Source organism: Amblyomma mixtum, chromosome 6 (genome assembly GCF_055824585.1).
Source record: "Amblyomma mixtum isolate Tamu chromosome 6, ASM5582458v1, whole genome shotgun sequence".
NCBI lineage: Eukaryota > Metazoa > Arthropoda > Arachnida > Ixodida > Ixodidae > Amblyomma > Amblyomma mixtum.
In genome coordinates this window covers 65,134,670-65,147,860 of record NC_143017.1, presented here as the reverse complement: position 1 = coordinate 65,147,860, position 13,191 = coordinate 65,134,670, and the positions used below count along the sequence as shown (strand labels likewise).

The following is a 13,191-nucleotide window of genomic DNA, read 5'->3' as shown; positions in this document are numbered from 1 at the left end:
AGGGTTAATTTTTTTTTTAACCCTCAAGCTCTCTTTGATTAAAGTTTTTCACCACCACCACCACGCCAAGGCTCACTATCTCGTGAATGTCGGTGGGAGCACGCTGTTCTCTGGCATGGAGCCCCGAAAATAGTGCGCAGCGATAAATGCACATTTTTTCTCACAAGACCGTCTTGGATTACGCTGGGTTACACCACTGCCTGTGCGTGGTACCAGCTACAAATGGGATTTCGGATCGGGTATCAGCGCATGTAGGCGGACATCGTAGCCGCCTATGTGGTTTCTTCCCAGATGTATTGGCATAGGTCTGCTATGTAGGTGACCTCTGCTTCCAACACAGACTTCCAAGAGTGAACGCAGGAGACACCCCACGATCCCTGTGATAGCAGCCTGAGGAAGGAGACTGGACTGTGGTTTGGCGAATGTCACCATGTTGGGACGCCGAATCAGTTTTTGTTGTTTTAACATATATTTGGGAACAGCTGTGATGAAGCATGCTCGGTTTTAACACTCTTTGGGACGCTAACCGAGCAAGGCATTTTTTTTTAAAGTAAGAGGAGGGTGATACAGCGACATTCGACGCATTTAATATGAATGCCTTTTTCACTTGCCTGTGTGGTGTGAAGTAAGCGGACAACAATGTTTTTAAGGGACCTCTCTTTCTGTAACCTTGAGTTTGCATTTTTTCTGATGTTATTGTGCATTCTTCTTTTTAATATGAAGAGCAGCATCGATTGTCGATGTCATCCGCCGGTAATATTTCTAGATAGAAATGTATCGCTATTAATACCGTTCGTACTAACCGCGGCCTATGCGGTTACGTCGTACTGATTCGAGCTTAAAAGCCTTAATGGGTTCCTCTTGCGTTTTCTTTCTTTTTATGCTTCAAACACGCAGGAAAGTACGTTCCTACGCTGGGAGCAGCCTTACACGAGAACGCCGAATCTATGCGTGTCAAAATCAACTTCCAGGGAATTGCGTATGGAAACGGCTTGACGGACCCGGTCAACATGCTCAGCATCGGCGAAGTGATCTATGCATTTGGCCTTATGGACCGCAACGACGCCGACCACATGACGCGCGTCTCCAATGAGGCTGAACAACTTATCCGTGCCAGCAGAATGAAAGAAGCCGTCTACCTCATCGACAGGTTATTCCTCGGTGACATGCACGGCAAAGAAACATTTTTCAGAAACGTCACCGGCTACACTTACTACTACAACTACCTTACCGACACAGAGCCAGCGGGCAACAGAGCGTACAATGTATTTCTCCAGAGGCCCGAAGTCCGGCGCGCGCTCCACGTCGGTCAAAGACCGATGAGCACAGAGCTCGACGTTGTGGCCGGGCACTTTCTCGACGACATCATGCGGTCGGCGGTGCCCCAGCTCACCACTGTCCTGGAGAATGGCTACAAGGTGCTAGTCTACAGAGGTAATTTAGACATATGCGTGTCCACAGCGTCTTCCGAGAATTTCTTGTCCCGTATGGCCTGGTCATACGCTGACCGCTGGGCCCACATGCCGCAGCCCTTGTGGTGGAGTCCCGACGGAAAGGAGCTGTACGGCTACAAGAAGACAGTCCAGAAGTTAAGCTTCGTGGTCGTACGCAACGGCGGCCATGTGTTGCCCTTCGACCAGCCCAAGCCGATGTTCGACCTCATCACTGCCTTCATCGACGGCACAGGCCCCTTCGCCGTATAGTCTGTATCTCCACAGTATGTCTTTTGTCGTGGAGATGTGGAGTGGTGCTTTAAGAATATGTTTTGTATCTAAGTACACTTACCTTCATGTTAGGAGAAAGTGGACGTTAAATATAACAGTTTTTTTGCGGCTAAAACAGAGGCTTTCTATTAAATTATAGGCCGAAATAAAATCGCTGAATTCGCAGCTGTGGTGCTGTATGCTGAATTTGTATGGGTAAGATAAAAGGCAGCAACAGAGGTGGTCGAAAAAGATTGACTTGATAATTGTGTAAGGGATCGGTAGCGTTCGCGGGGGTCATTGGAACGCGGCTGGGGGCACTCAAAGCGGAGCGTCTCCTTTCTTGGAACGCGGCCGCTCGCGAACGCGCCGGGAAGTACGGGTGTCCACCCGCCCCGCGGAACCGATTCGCGCACGTTCTGGCACGAATGTCTATTTGTGATTGTTTTTATTTTGTGGTGGAGAGAGTGCTCTACCTTACGGAAGCTGGAGGGCTGGCCATGCCCTGGATGAACCAATCATGTTAAGACCGCAACATGATTGGAAGCTACGGAATGTGGGCCGGGCCTTTAGGGCTTTAAAACTGGGCCCCGGAGCCGGAAGCGGGGTTCTGCGCTAAGTTGAGAAGCTACGCATCTTCGGCTACGCCGAGTAGGGGCCTTCCCCTAGTATTAGCCAGATCCACCTTTTGGTTGTTTGTCTTGTTGCTGTTGTATCTAACTTGTATATTCTGTAAATATGTGTATATAAATCTTCAGTTATCCCCTTTTTTATCCCTGCGTGTCAACACATCTTGAGACCGTCTCTGACGGGGCACCCCTGGTGCGACGATCAAGCTTCAGTCTTCGAGTTACCAACCGTCTCTGGCGGGGCACCCCTGGTGCAGCAAGGGAAGAAAAGAACCTGTGAAAATTTACTGCGCAGTCGACGAGGATCCTGTGGCCATCGGAAGATGGCGCAGGAAGAAGATTGAACGCAGGGAGAAAGGCGACGATCAGGCAACAGCAGCGTTCGAGCAAGGACCTGCGGAGAGACGGCGGCAAGGACGCAAGGACCACGGCAGGTGTCCAGCGACGCGGGACTGCATCCGGTCAAGGAAAGCAGCGCGTCGAGAACTCGACGATCACCGGCGGCGGACCAGCGGCGTGCGACAGCTCATCGCAGCGTCCGGGGTAAGTGGCGGTGGACTCAGACGCCAAGGAGCTGGGAATGCGGATCGACGCATCGAAACCGTGAGTTTCCTTGGTCGCATTGTTCACGTCCCTGTGTTCGAGCCGGTAGGACAGCTGAGGGGTACGGAAGGCGGTATGGAGAGCTATCCAAGCCTGCCCTCACTTGATGTGAGGTATCAAGTGGAATTAGCGAAGGCGCGCTTAGCGTACTTTCAGGCTGAACTTGCGAAAGTGAATGGAGGAAAGGCGCCGCTGTGCGAGGAGAAACCTCAGGATGTTAAGTGCGTCTTGGAGGTATTAGAAGCAAAGCGCCAGCAGCTAGCGCTGGAGCTCGCTGAGCTCAAGGAGTCTGAGAGAGCTAGTGAACTAGCGAGGGACAACTACTCCGAGTCCCGAGAGGAGAGGCCACCTGTGCTGGAAGGTAAAGCGTTATGCTTGTCAAGCACAGGTCAAGAAAACAGCCAGGCAGAAGTACACAGTGAGCCAGATTTCTGCGAAGCTGGAATCGCAGATGAAGAAAATATCGTGACGGAACGCAGCGTCGCGGTATTAGAGGCGGTGAACGCGCACTCCGACGATCCATCTGCACAGGTTAGCTCAACCCCAAATGACACCAGGGACGCGGACGCGAGTTCAGGATTGTTGGAAGTCACTCTGACAATTCCAAAAACGAGATCTCAAGGAAGCCGCGGAAAAGGGCCGTTCGTTCAGCATGAAGCGGCCAGTGACTACCGGTGTACGATCGGAGAGCTTGTGACAGGAGAAAGTGTAACATTGCTGGAACGGCACACTGTGTCCGGCATGGGGCATGAAGAGCCCCGTACCGTTATTGATGGAAAGTGCCTTTCATCCGAGGCAGAGAACGGAGGTGAGCCTGTTGTGCCAACCGGGCAGAGCGCCGCGCAATTGACGAACGCACCCGATGGGCGTCCGACCAGTCCCTTCGAGAAGGAAATGCGTGACGACTTGCCAGAAGGCAATCTCGGGTCAAGCGACGGCGGTTCAACTCGTGCAGCAGACGATGCCGCGAAATCGGCAAGCGCCGACCAAGCTGAAAGCGGCAATTTCAAGGTTTGCCCGTGCAGGAACGGGACAAATGGCTCCAAGCGAGGCAGAGTAGCTGGCGGCAGGCGCGTGGCCTTCACGTTGAAAGTCTGCGCGTGTAACAGTACGTCCCGTGCTGCAGAACGCCAAATCACGTGTGGCAAAAGTGGTCGCACTGATATGATTAGGCTGGACAGGGACTATGTTCCTCACGCAGTACGCGTTTCGAACCGGCGCGCCGGAGAAAGCTTTCCCTCAAGTGTGTCGCGTGCTGAAGTATTTGGACTTATCGAGGATCAGGACGTTGTTTTCGATCCTGGAGGGCAGCAATTTTTGAATTCTTGCCCCGCTGTGGCACCGGCCTAATGAGCATAGTGGCCATTGGGCGTTGATCGTGTCTATTGAGACGTGTGTTGGCTCGAACGCACAGAGGGACACTCGGTGCGACTAAGGAGGCTCACGTGGCCACTTAAGGACATCGTACGAGTGTTAGTGAACGCTCCAGTTTCGAGTGTCGGTGTGTGGGTGCTCGTTGGCGAGCAGGACGTGCATGCAAGTGAACTGGGTACATGGACGCCGTGTTACGGCGCACGCCAGGCATGCCACTGTATGTATTTGATTGTGTGAAACGCGTACTTGAATGTGTGCATTTCGCTTGTTTTGTTGGTGCGCGTGTGCATTTTGCGTCAGGTTTTGTTTGCTTGTGATGACACGATATGTGACTGCTCTATACGTCGCCCTCGCGGCGATTTCATGAGTTGGACCGATCCCTTGTTGCTGTAATTCTAAAAGTGGCATTTGAGCCCTTTGTAGAATCTTGGGAAGGGCGTGTAAGGGATCGGTAGCGTTCGCGGGGGTCATTGGAACGCGGCTGGGGGCACTCAAAGTGGAGCGTCTCCTTTCTTGGAACGCGGCCGCTCGCGAACGCGCCGGGAAGTACGGGTGTCCACCCGCCCCGCGGAACCGATTCGCGCACGTTCTGGCACGAATGTCTATTTGTGATTGTTTTTATTTTGTGGTGGAGAGAGTGCTCTACCTTACGGAAGCTGGAGGGCTGGCCATGCCCTGGATGAACCAATCATGTTAAGACCGCAACATGATTGGAAGCTACGGAATGTGGGCCGGGCCTTTAGGGCTTTAAAACTGGGCCCCGGAGCCGGAAGCGGGGTTCTGCGCTAAGTTGAGAAGCTACGCATCTTCGGCTACGCCGAGTAGGGGCCTTCCCCTAGTATTAGCCAGATCCACCTTTCGGTTGTTTGTCTTGTTGCCGTTGTATCTAACTTGTATATTCTGTAAATATGTGTATATAAATCTTCAGTTATCCCCTTTTTTATCCCTGCGTGTCAACACATCTTGAGACCGTCTCTGACGGGGCACCCCTGGTGCGACGATCAAGCTTCAGTCTTCGAGTTACCAACCGTCTCTGGCGGGGCACCCCTGGTGCAGCAAGGGAAGAAAAGAACCTGTGAAAATTTACTAATTGCAAGTATTCACCAAACAATAGCAAACCTTTCCTTACAAGCAAGAAATGCGTTTGAATCAGCACGCTTCTAGTTAGTGATACTTCCTGACATACCAAAGACACAACGAATGAGTCGTTTCGGGAAGCATTTAGTGCGTCACCTGACACCGACTACTATCCTATGAACACATTTAAAGGGGAAAGAAGTGCGAGAATTCAATACAGCTCAGTAGGTGCTACCCATACATTTTGCTTCAAACGGATAGCATGGCCTCGAGCTTAAATTTATATCCCGCAGTTAAAAGCATCGAGAAAGTCAAGGGGTGAATGACTAAGAAGAGCGTTTTCTAATAGAATTTTGTGACTTTGCATGTAATTTAGGGCATCCACCACCTAAGATGTTCGAAGTAGTATGCTAGCTGAATAGCACCATAACTTTGCCTCTAGTGGGAAAACATGCGGGACTCTATGCTTGGAATATGTTTGTAATCGTGTGTTATAATTATGCCCTGTACATTAAAGAAAGATATTCTATTTCTAACACTGTTTTATTGTTATAATTTGAAAGTTGCATTATTTATGACAAAACATTAGTGTAATGATTACTTTGCACACTATAATGAAATTTACGACACAGCAATAAGCTTCTGGCTAAATTTTAGTATAAATGTAACGTTTAAATGTAACATACAACGTTACGGCAAGTTACACAACAATTTTAACATTACTGTTCTGTTTAGTGCTACTCAGATGAGGATAACCGTGAGTCAGGAATAGTGATTTCTGTTCTGTGGAATTGTTGTTTTTGTAGGGGAAGCGTCTAAAGCTCTTTTAAGGTTGGCCGTCACGCGGGACAGCAACAACAAAAAATACATTATTCCGCAATTAAATTAGCACAGCCCTTTTATTTCCGGTCGTACTCTGCGATGCAACTTACAATCCTGAGCGTTGGCTTCCTTTCGTGGAAAGGTATTTACTTAATGAGATTTGCCTATGGCCTCCGCGAAATTATGGCGTGGTAAACGTAGTTACCGATGGTAATACCACCACGAAGGCAGGCCCATTTTGTACATTATTAAACTGCAGGCTGTCTTTTTGCCTGCTGTTGATGCTCCTATGCATGATTGCCAATACTGACAACAAAATCTCCCAAAACATGGTATTGTTACGTGACGGCAAGCCGATGAAGACAGGACTACATGATGGATGGCAAAGTTTTGATTTAATGGCGTCGGGCCTAGCGCGAGCAATCCGTGTCGCGCAGCTGCCCATTTTGTCGTATTCTAGACCTTGACAATATTTAGCAAGTTTCTCTGGAATTTTCGTTACCACTCATTCGCAGCTGACCTCTCATCGGCGCGACGACAATGTACTTCCAAGGATTTTGGAAGCTAATTATAGGATGTACTTGGCACCAATGGCGGTTACACAAGACGAAAATAAACACCGAGGTTAGCTGCCCATAGCTAGAGGTTAAAATTTCGCATATAAGTAAGTTTCATTTGAAAGCCCTGTTTCTGTATTACCCCAAATAAAGCCGGCGTCTCTGCTCTGTATGAAATTATTGCATCTACAGTGGCTGCCACGCAAGCGCGAAATCAATGAAGTATAGCTTTTCTACCAGAGCAAAACAGCGCCATCTGTCACCAAGAAAACGAAAATGCTGCAGAAGTGGGGTCATTGCTCACAGTTTATCTGCAGAAAAACGACACCAGTTTATCCTTATCGCCGCGCTTACCAGCGGCTAAGGTGTTTTTAGCCCTGACGCATCCGCTTGAAAGAAGCATTTTATCTCATTAGCTTTCTCTCGGAAGGAGTTTTTTCCGCTGCTGCACCGACTGAGCACTTCCCAGCATTGTTGATAACTCGTCCCGAAGAATCTGGGACATTGGCAGTTGACCCCACCTTGCGTTCGCGTGCTCAGGACGGCAATGCATTTTAATTGCATCCTTTGATAAAATCGTTTCTTGTAAACAGGTGATTGCACTCGCACTGTACGAAACAAACGCGAATAACATATCGCGTTCTAGTTTCAGGGAAAATATTAAAGAATATTAAAAGTAGCAGAGGACAATTTTATCACACTTTGCTATGCTGTGAAGCACCCTGGCGGATTATCTAGAGGTGGTTCACTTGAGGTGCTCTGAAAAGCTGTCTGATATAGAGTACGCAGCATCCTGATAAGAAGTTAAATGAATTTTATTGGATTCCTCTCCATAAATGAACTCGCAGAATTACTCGAAAGAGTTGTAACTTTGCTATACTTCAGTGTGGGTTTAGGAAAAGGTGCACGATGACAACCGCCCTATGAGCTTTGGTAACACTGCCAGATGCATTTATAACAGACAACAATATTTTGCGGTCGTCTTCTAAGTTAAAAGAGGGCTTGAAGTAACTTGTATATTCGGATATGCGCAACCTAGCTGACTCATATAAAGAGGAAAAGAATGGAGGCCAGATGGTCGTTCATTGTACTGGCAGCCGTGCTGTACCGGTTACCACGAAACGAAAACACGGTGAAACGAATAGACACAAGAAGAGGGTACTCATGACTAATTTCACTGCGAAGAAAGTAGCTCGGTTTTATACCGAAACGTTTATGTGATAGATAGGTAAAAGGTTGCAAACGGACTAAAAATCCTATAAGCAAGAAAAGAACAAAATTCCACTCTTTTTGTGGGATCAGTACGATTTCCTGATCATTCCAGTTCCTCATCCAAAATATGAAGAGATCCAGTTCTGGCCCAATTTCCTTTTCCGGTAGTCCTATATGGGTTATAAAAATTCTGAAAGTGCTCTTTTCCACATAACTATGCTGCCAAAGACAAGGTGGCCTTCCCTATAAAAAATTGGCAGTGGTGTAGCTCTGGTTAAACCTGAAGGATTGCGAAAGCAACGAGGAGAGAGAGAGAGAGGCGATGGAGAGCGAGCGGCAGCGGTGGCGGCCCCGGCACGCAGGCTATGCGCCGCTACTGCGCATGCGCCACTGGCGAGCGCGGTGGCGGCACCTCTGAGTCGCCCGCGCAGCGACGGCGGCTGCGCGCCAGCTGTGCGCCGTGTGACATCACTGCTCCTCGCGCATGCGCAGTATGGCTTTTCGTCAGCTGCGCGAAATGGCTCAGCGACTCGCGTAGTCGCAAAAAGAAAAACAGCGTGGGCTACAAGACAGGCGTTAAGGGTACGGATAGAATCTAATAAACGTATTTTGAAACAATCAAACCAAAAACTAGTCCTTCTTGCTTTGTTTAGCTGGAAATGCGTGGTCAGCCATCTTGTCTTGGGCAACATTGTTATGAGAAAGAGCGCACCAGCAAAATTTTGCATATCCCTTATTCTCGTATGCTTCTCTTGGTTACCTCTCTGTTTTCGCCTCTGCATGAACTAGAATGCTGGTGTTGCCATCGTAGCTAATGCAATGAAGAAAATAAATATGATGGTATTTGTCGTGATTTGCTTACCATGACAGGTTCAAACATTACGCGCTAAAAATAGGTTAGACGGAAAAGGAATAGAGTTGTTGAAAAGATAGAGTTTGTTTTGATTTAAAGACACTTCCGGCTACCAATATAGAGGAAGTACAAGGCTAAAGAGTCCTGAGAAAAATACAAAAGAGAAAAACGACCAAAAAAAAAACCCTGGCAATTACGGTTTGGCGTTTTGGCGTTCCTGACAGGTGAGGAGCTTGGTCTTGGTACATGAAACAACGATTAAACATTTGCATTCCGGAGGTAGGTTTCAACGCACTACAAAAAAAAAAAAACAATGCGACAGTTGTCGGTTTTAAAGCTAGCTTCGCCACAATGTTGCCATGCTGGCAGGAGTACCCTGCTTAAAGAAAGCGCAGTGCTCCTGACCGCCGCCAGATGGCCCAAGCGGACGATGTCCAGGAATGCTGTGCATTATTCCGGTCGGTGTCTATCTCGATTTATAAGAAAATTATGTTAAATTCCAATAAAAAAATCAGAAAAGGGAAGCGAAGTTCGAGGCGTGCACTTGCCTAGTTTTGAAATTATGGTTTTATTAAGGAAGGGTTTATTAAGGTGACGTTGAAAGTTGGTTTTAGCAATAAGGGGTTCCGTCTTATAGGAGCAGTGCATCGATACCTGTGCTTTGTTGCGAAGGTTTTTACGGTAAGGAGAAAGCTCACATGCTAATTTCTCTCAGTGACCTTAGTGAGCATTAAAATTTGTTTAAAGGTGTCAATAATGCGAAGAAGTAGCACACTTCAGCAGCCTTAGCGCTTAAAAGTGGCGCTGCCAAAGTTGGGTTTTTATTGGGAGCGTTATGTACGCAAAGCACGCTTAACGAGCGCCTAGAAAAGAGCTGGTGCGCACATTGAGATGGAAAGCAAATTGTTGCCAGCGCCATGGTGAGATACTCTCCGAAACAAAGAAAACACTGAGACCTGTAAATGTGAAAAAAAAAAGATGTGTATTATTGGCAGGGGGAAATACAGTGACTTTATTAGGCAATGATGCAACAGGATGAAACTAAAAAATTGGCCCCTGATTTACCAGGCTAAGTTAAGACATTTAAGGCAGCAAGCTGGACTAGTTGGTGTTTGGATTGAGAGGACATAGTAGTAGCGATAAAAACCAAGGACAACAGGGTAGATGTCCTTGTCGTCCTTGGTTTTTAGCGCTACTACTATGTCCTCTCTTAAGTTAAAACTTCGGTGCACTAGTACGTTTGACCTTGTTTAGCTTGGTTTAGCTTTGTTTAGCTTTTTATAAGCTTGAAAATTCTGGTTTCACCCAAAAGTTTTTGCAGCCGTTGCAAGGCTACACTCGAGTGATAAGCCACCAGAGCTGCTCTTTGCGATTCGAGCCGCTGTTCCCTCTTTGCAGCGGTCTCTAAAGAATCTCGTACACGCCTCTCTATAGTGCGGGTTCCTCGGACGTCTCTTCTGACTCTTCTTCGGTGTTTCTCACCCTTCATCCGTTTCCGAAATCCCAGTTAGCGAAGGTTATACTGTCTTCGCCATTCAGCGTCGGCTTTCCACCTCGCTATACCCACTGGTTCGGTTGATTCACGTTGGCGCTCTCGTCTGAACAGCGTGGCTGTTCAGCTCGCCGTGCACATTGTTTGGTTTCGGAATCGGTAGAAGAGCGGCTTCATCTATGATGTTCCGTTTGTTCCATTGGACTTTCCATCGCCGGCATCATCCTTCACTTCTTCTTTCTCTCATCTACACGTACACTCAACCGCGTTTCTCGCTCTTCATTTCACACCCTCTCTCCCATCAGCTGCAGCTGGCGCGACTCTCCTCCGTGCTTACCCGAGCTTACCCTAGTTACACTGAGGTTTCAGTCTCACGCTTCACGGTTTTTCTGCTAGTAACCGACTTACTGCTAACACACCAGAAATGGCCAGTCACTGGTTGGGGCAGAACCCTTGGGAACCTTAGGACATTATGTACAATAACATCCTCTCAAAAAGCGAGCTCCAGCAAAGACTCTTCTTAAAATATTATTTTGGGAGTATTAATGCATACGCATGCCATCAGCCAGCTGAAGGCTATATAGCTAGCATCATTCTTGACTGCTGCGGTAAACTTTAAACTTCATACAGTCAGGTCGAGGTTAGGTGCCCGTGATCGATGGATGGCCCCATTCATGCAGGACATCTGTACGGAGACCCCAAGCTCTTTCGCAACTTTCAGATGTTGCTACTTCAAGATCTCATTTGCACTGGCCCTGGTAACAGGTCTCCCATTTGCCTCCTACCCTCCCTCCTCATGTTGACAAAATGCTCAGACACTGACATTATTTGCACAAGCACTTATGCTATCTAAATTTTTTTTTGTCATTGGCCAAGACGCAGTAGAAAACTTATCAGTTTAGTAATCGAACATCACCTTCTTAACCCATTGAGTCAATACCAGAGACAGCACTAACGACTGTGATCTGTGCTGGTGAGGATGCCGTGCTGTAATTGAAGAGCAACTCGAGTATTAGAACCAGTACTGAAGTTGCCACACAAGCAACAAACAGCGTGTAAAGACTCCCCAAAGTTAAACTCTCGTCTCCAACTGCTTGAAAACGTGCGTTGACGTCACATCTACCAGTACTAGGACCGCTCGAAAAGCCTGTCTCGTACAGTCTTCGAACCAACTTCCTGTACGAAATCTTGAGCGGGAAGTCTTTCCGCACCGGCGTCGAAGCGAAAAGCTGGCCGAAATCCTCCGCTGATTTGATGCCTTCGCCGACGGACCTGCATAGACGTGATTGACGTGTAGGTAAGTAATCCGCGGGTTTTAGGTATACCTGTCAAGAAAAGATTTATTTTGGGCAGAAGTGGTACGGCTCGATGATTATCTCGACGCATTGATATCATCGGAGATATTACCGTAATATGGGACTATATAATGCACGAAGATGCAAAAGTTTTGTGAGGGTGGGGAAGGCGCAATAATTATCGCACTCTCGATGGACCCGCGAAGCATGTCCCGAAGAAAAAAATGAATGCACAATGATATTGTGACGCCCGTGAAAAGGCGATACCTATTCTGCGTGGTCGGCGTCGCTGACTAAGCCGAAGATGAGAAGAACAAGGTTGGTGGCGTCTCGTGCTCGGCAAGCGGGCCCAGATGCTTTCAGTCCCCGCTCCCGGTCTTAATAAACCTCTGGGCGTAACATTTCAGTGAAGGTCCTAGGTACAGACCTCGGGCCTCGCCTTTCTGGTTTGCCCCCTTCTGCGCCCATGATGTCCCTGGACGGCGGCGCTCCGAGGTCTGTGCCCACCATCCCCACCAAGATGTTACGCCCAAGGGTTTATTAAGGCCGGCACGGGGGACTGAAAGCAGCTGGGTCCGCTTGCCGAGCACGAGACGTCATCTTCGTATCGCCCTTCTCATCTTCGGCTTAGTCAGCGACGCAGAATAGGTATCGCCTTTTCATGGGCGTCACAATATTCATCTCACAATGACGTGGAGCTGTACAGCCGGGTGCGTGATCTCACCCACATTTCTGAAAGCTATAGCTCTTTTCTTGACCGTCCATGGCCGTATTAGTGCGAAAGTTCTCATAAGCTCACCAGTGCCGACAAAGAATCTTGACACCGTACGTACGTACGATCTTGTGCCATTGCCTAGCAACCGAACTTACTACCCGAGATTACCCGAGTTACTCGGGTAAGCTCGGGTGAGGAGGAGCGCCTCGCCAGCGGCGTGAGAGGTAGTTAGGGAAGAGCAGCATGGGTCCTACAATCCCTACCGGTGGCTCTGATAGAAACATCCACCTGCCAGCGTAGTGGCGCGTCTCTTAACCGCTGCACCACTGCCTTGGTAGTGGTATGAGGACTCGCTGTCATCTATTATTGTTAAGTAGAGAACGGCTACTTCTGCGTATAAGGTCCGTAACCCACTAAAAATATCCCGACATACCCTTAAGGCGAAGCTTAGTGCCCCCTCCGATTGAAGACTGAACACTTGCTTTCGCAGGTCCGCTCTGTTCAACCACGTTAAACCCCTACGAATTTTTTTTGCTTCCGATATTTGCGGCTCCGACCAGACAGTATGTGTCCTTGCGGATGTGTCTGTCCCTCTGCCATTATCTTGGTAACTGTTATTAAATGTATAATATTGCTCTTTAAATCCGCTGCAGTCTGTCTGATATTCTGGCAATAATAAAAATGCAGATGACATTGAATGACAATGCATTTGAATGACAAAAATGCAATTGTCGAGAGCAGCAGTCCGCGTGTCCCAAGCCAGTGCAGTGCAAGTGGCGCTGACCCGACGAGATGCTCCACCGGGCACTCTTAACCCCCCCTCACCGCCTCTCTTTTGATGAGCGGCGAGTGGGGGGCA

The 13,191-nt window shown here is 48.4% G+C and overlaps 1 pseudogene; it reads left to right on the top strand.

Annotated features, from left to right (window-relative positions):
* Window positions 1-946: 946 nt before the first annotated feature.
* On the top strand, window positions 947-1,752 carry LOC149339248 (venom serine carboxypeptidase pseudogene; annotated as a pseudogene).
* The last annotated feature ends 11,439 nt before the right edge of the window (window positions 1,753-13,191 follow it).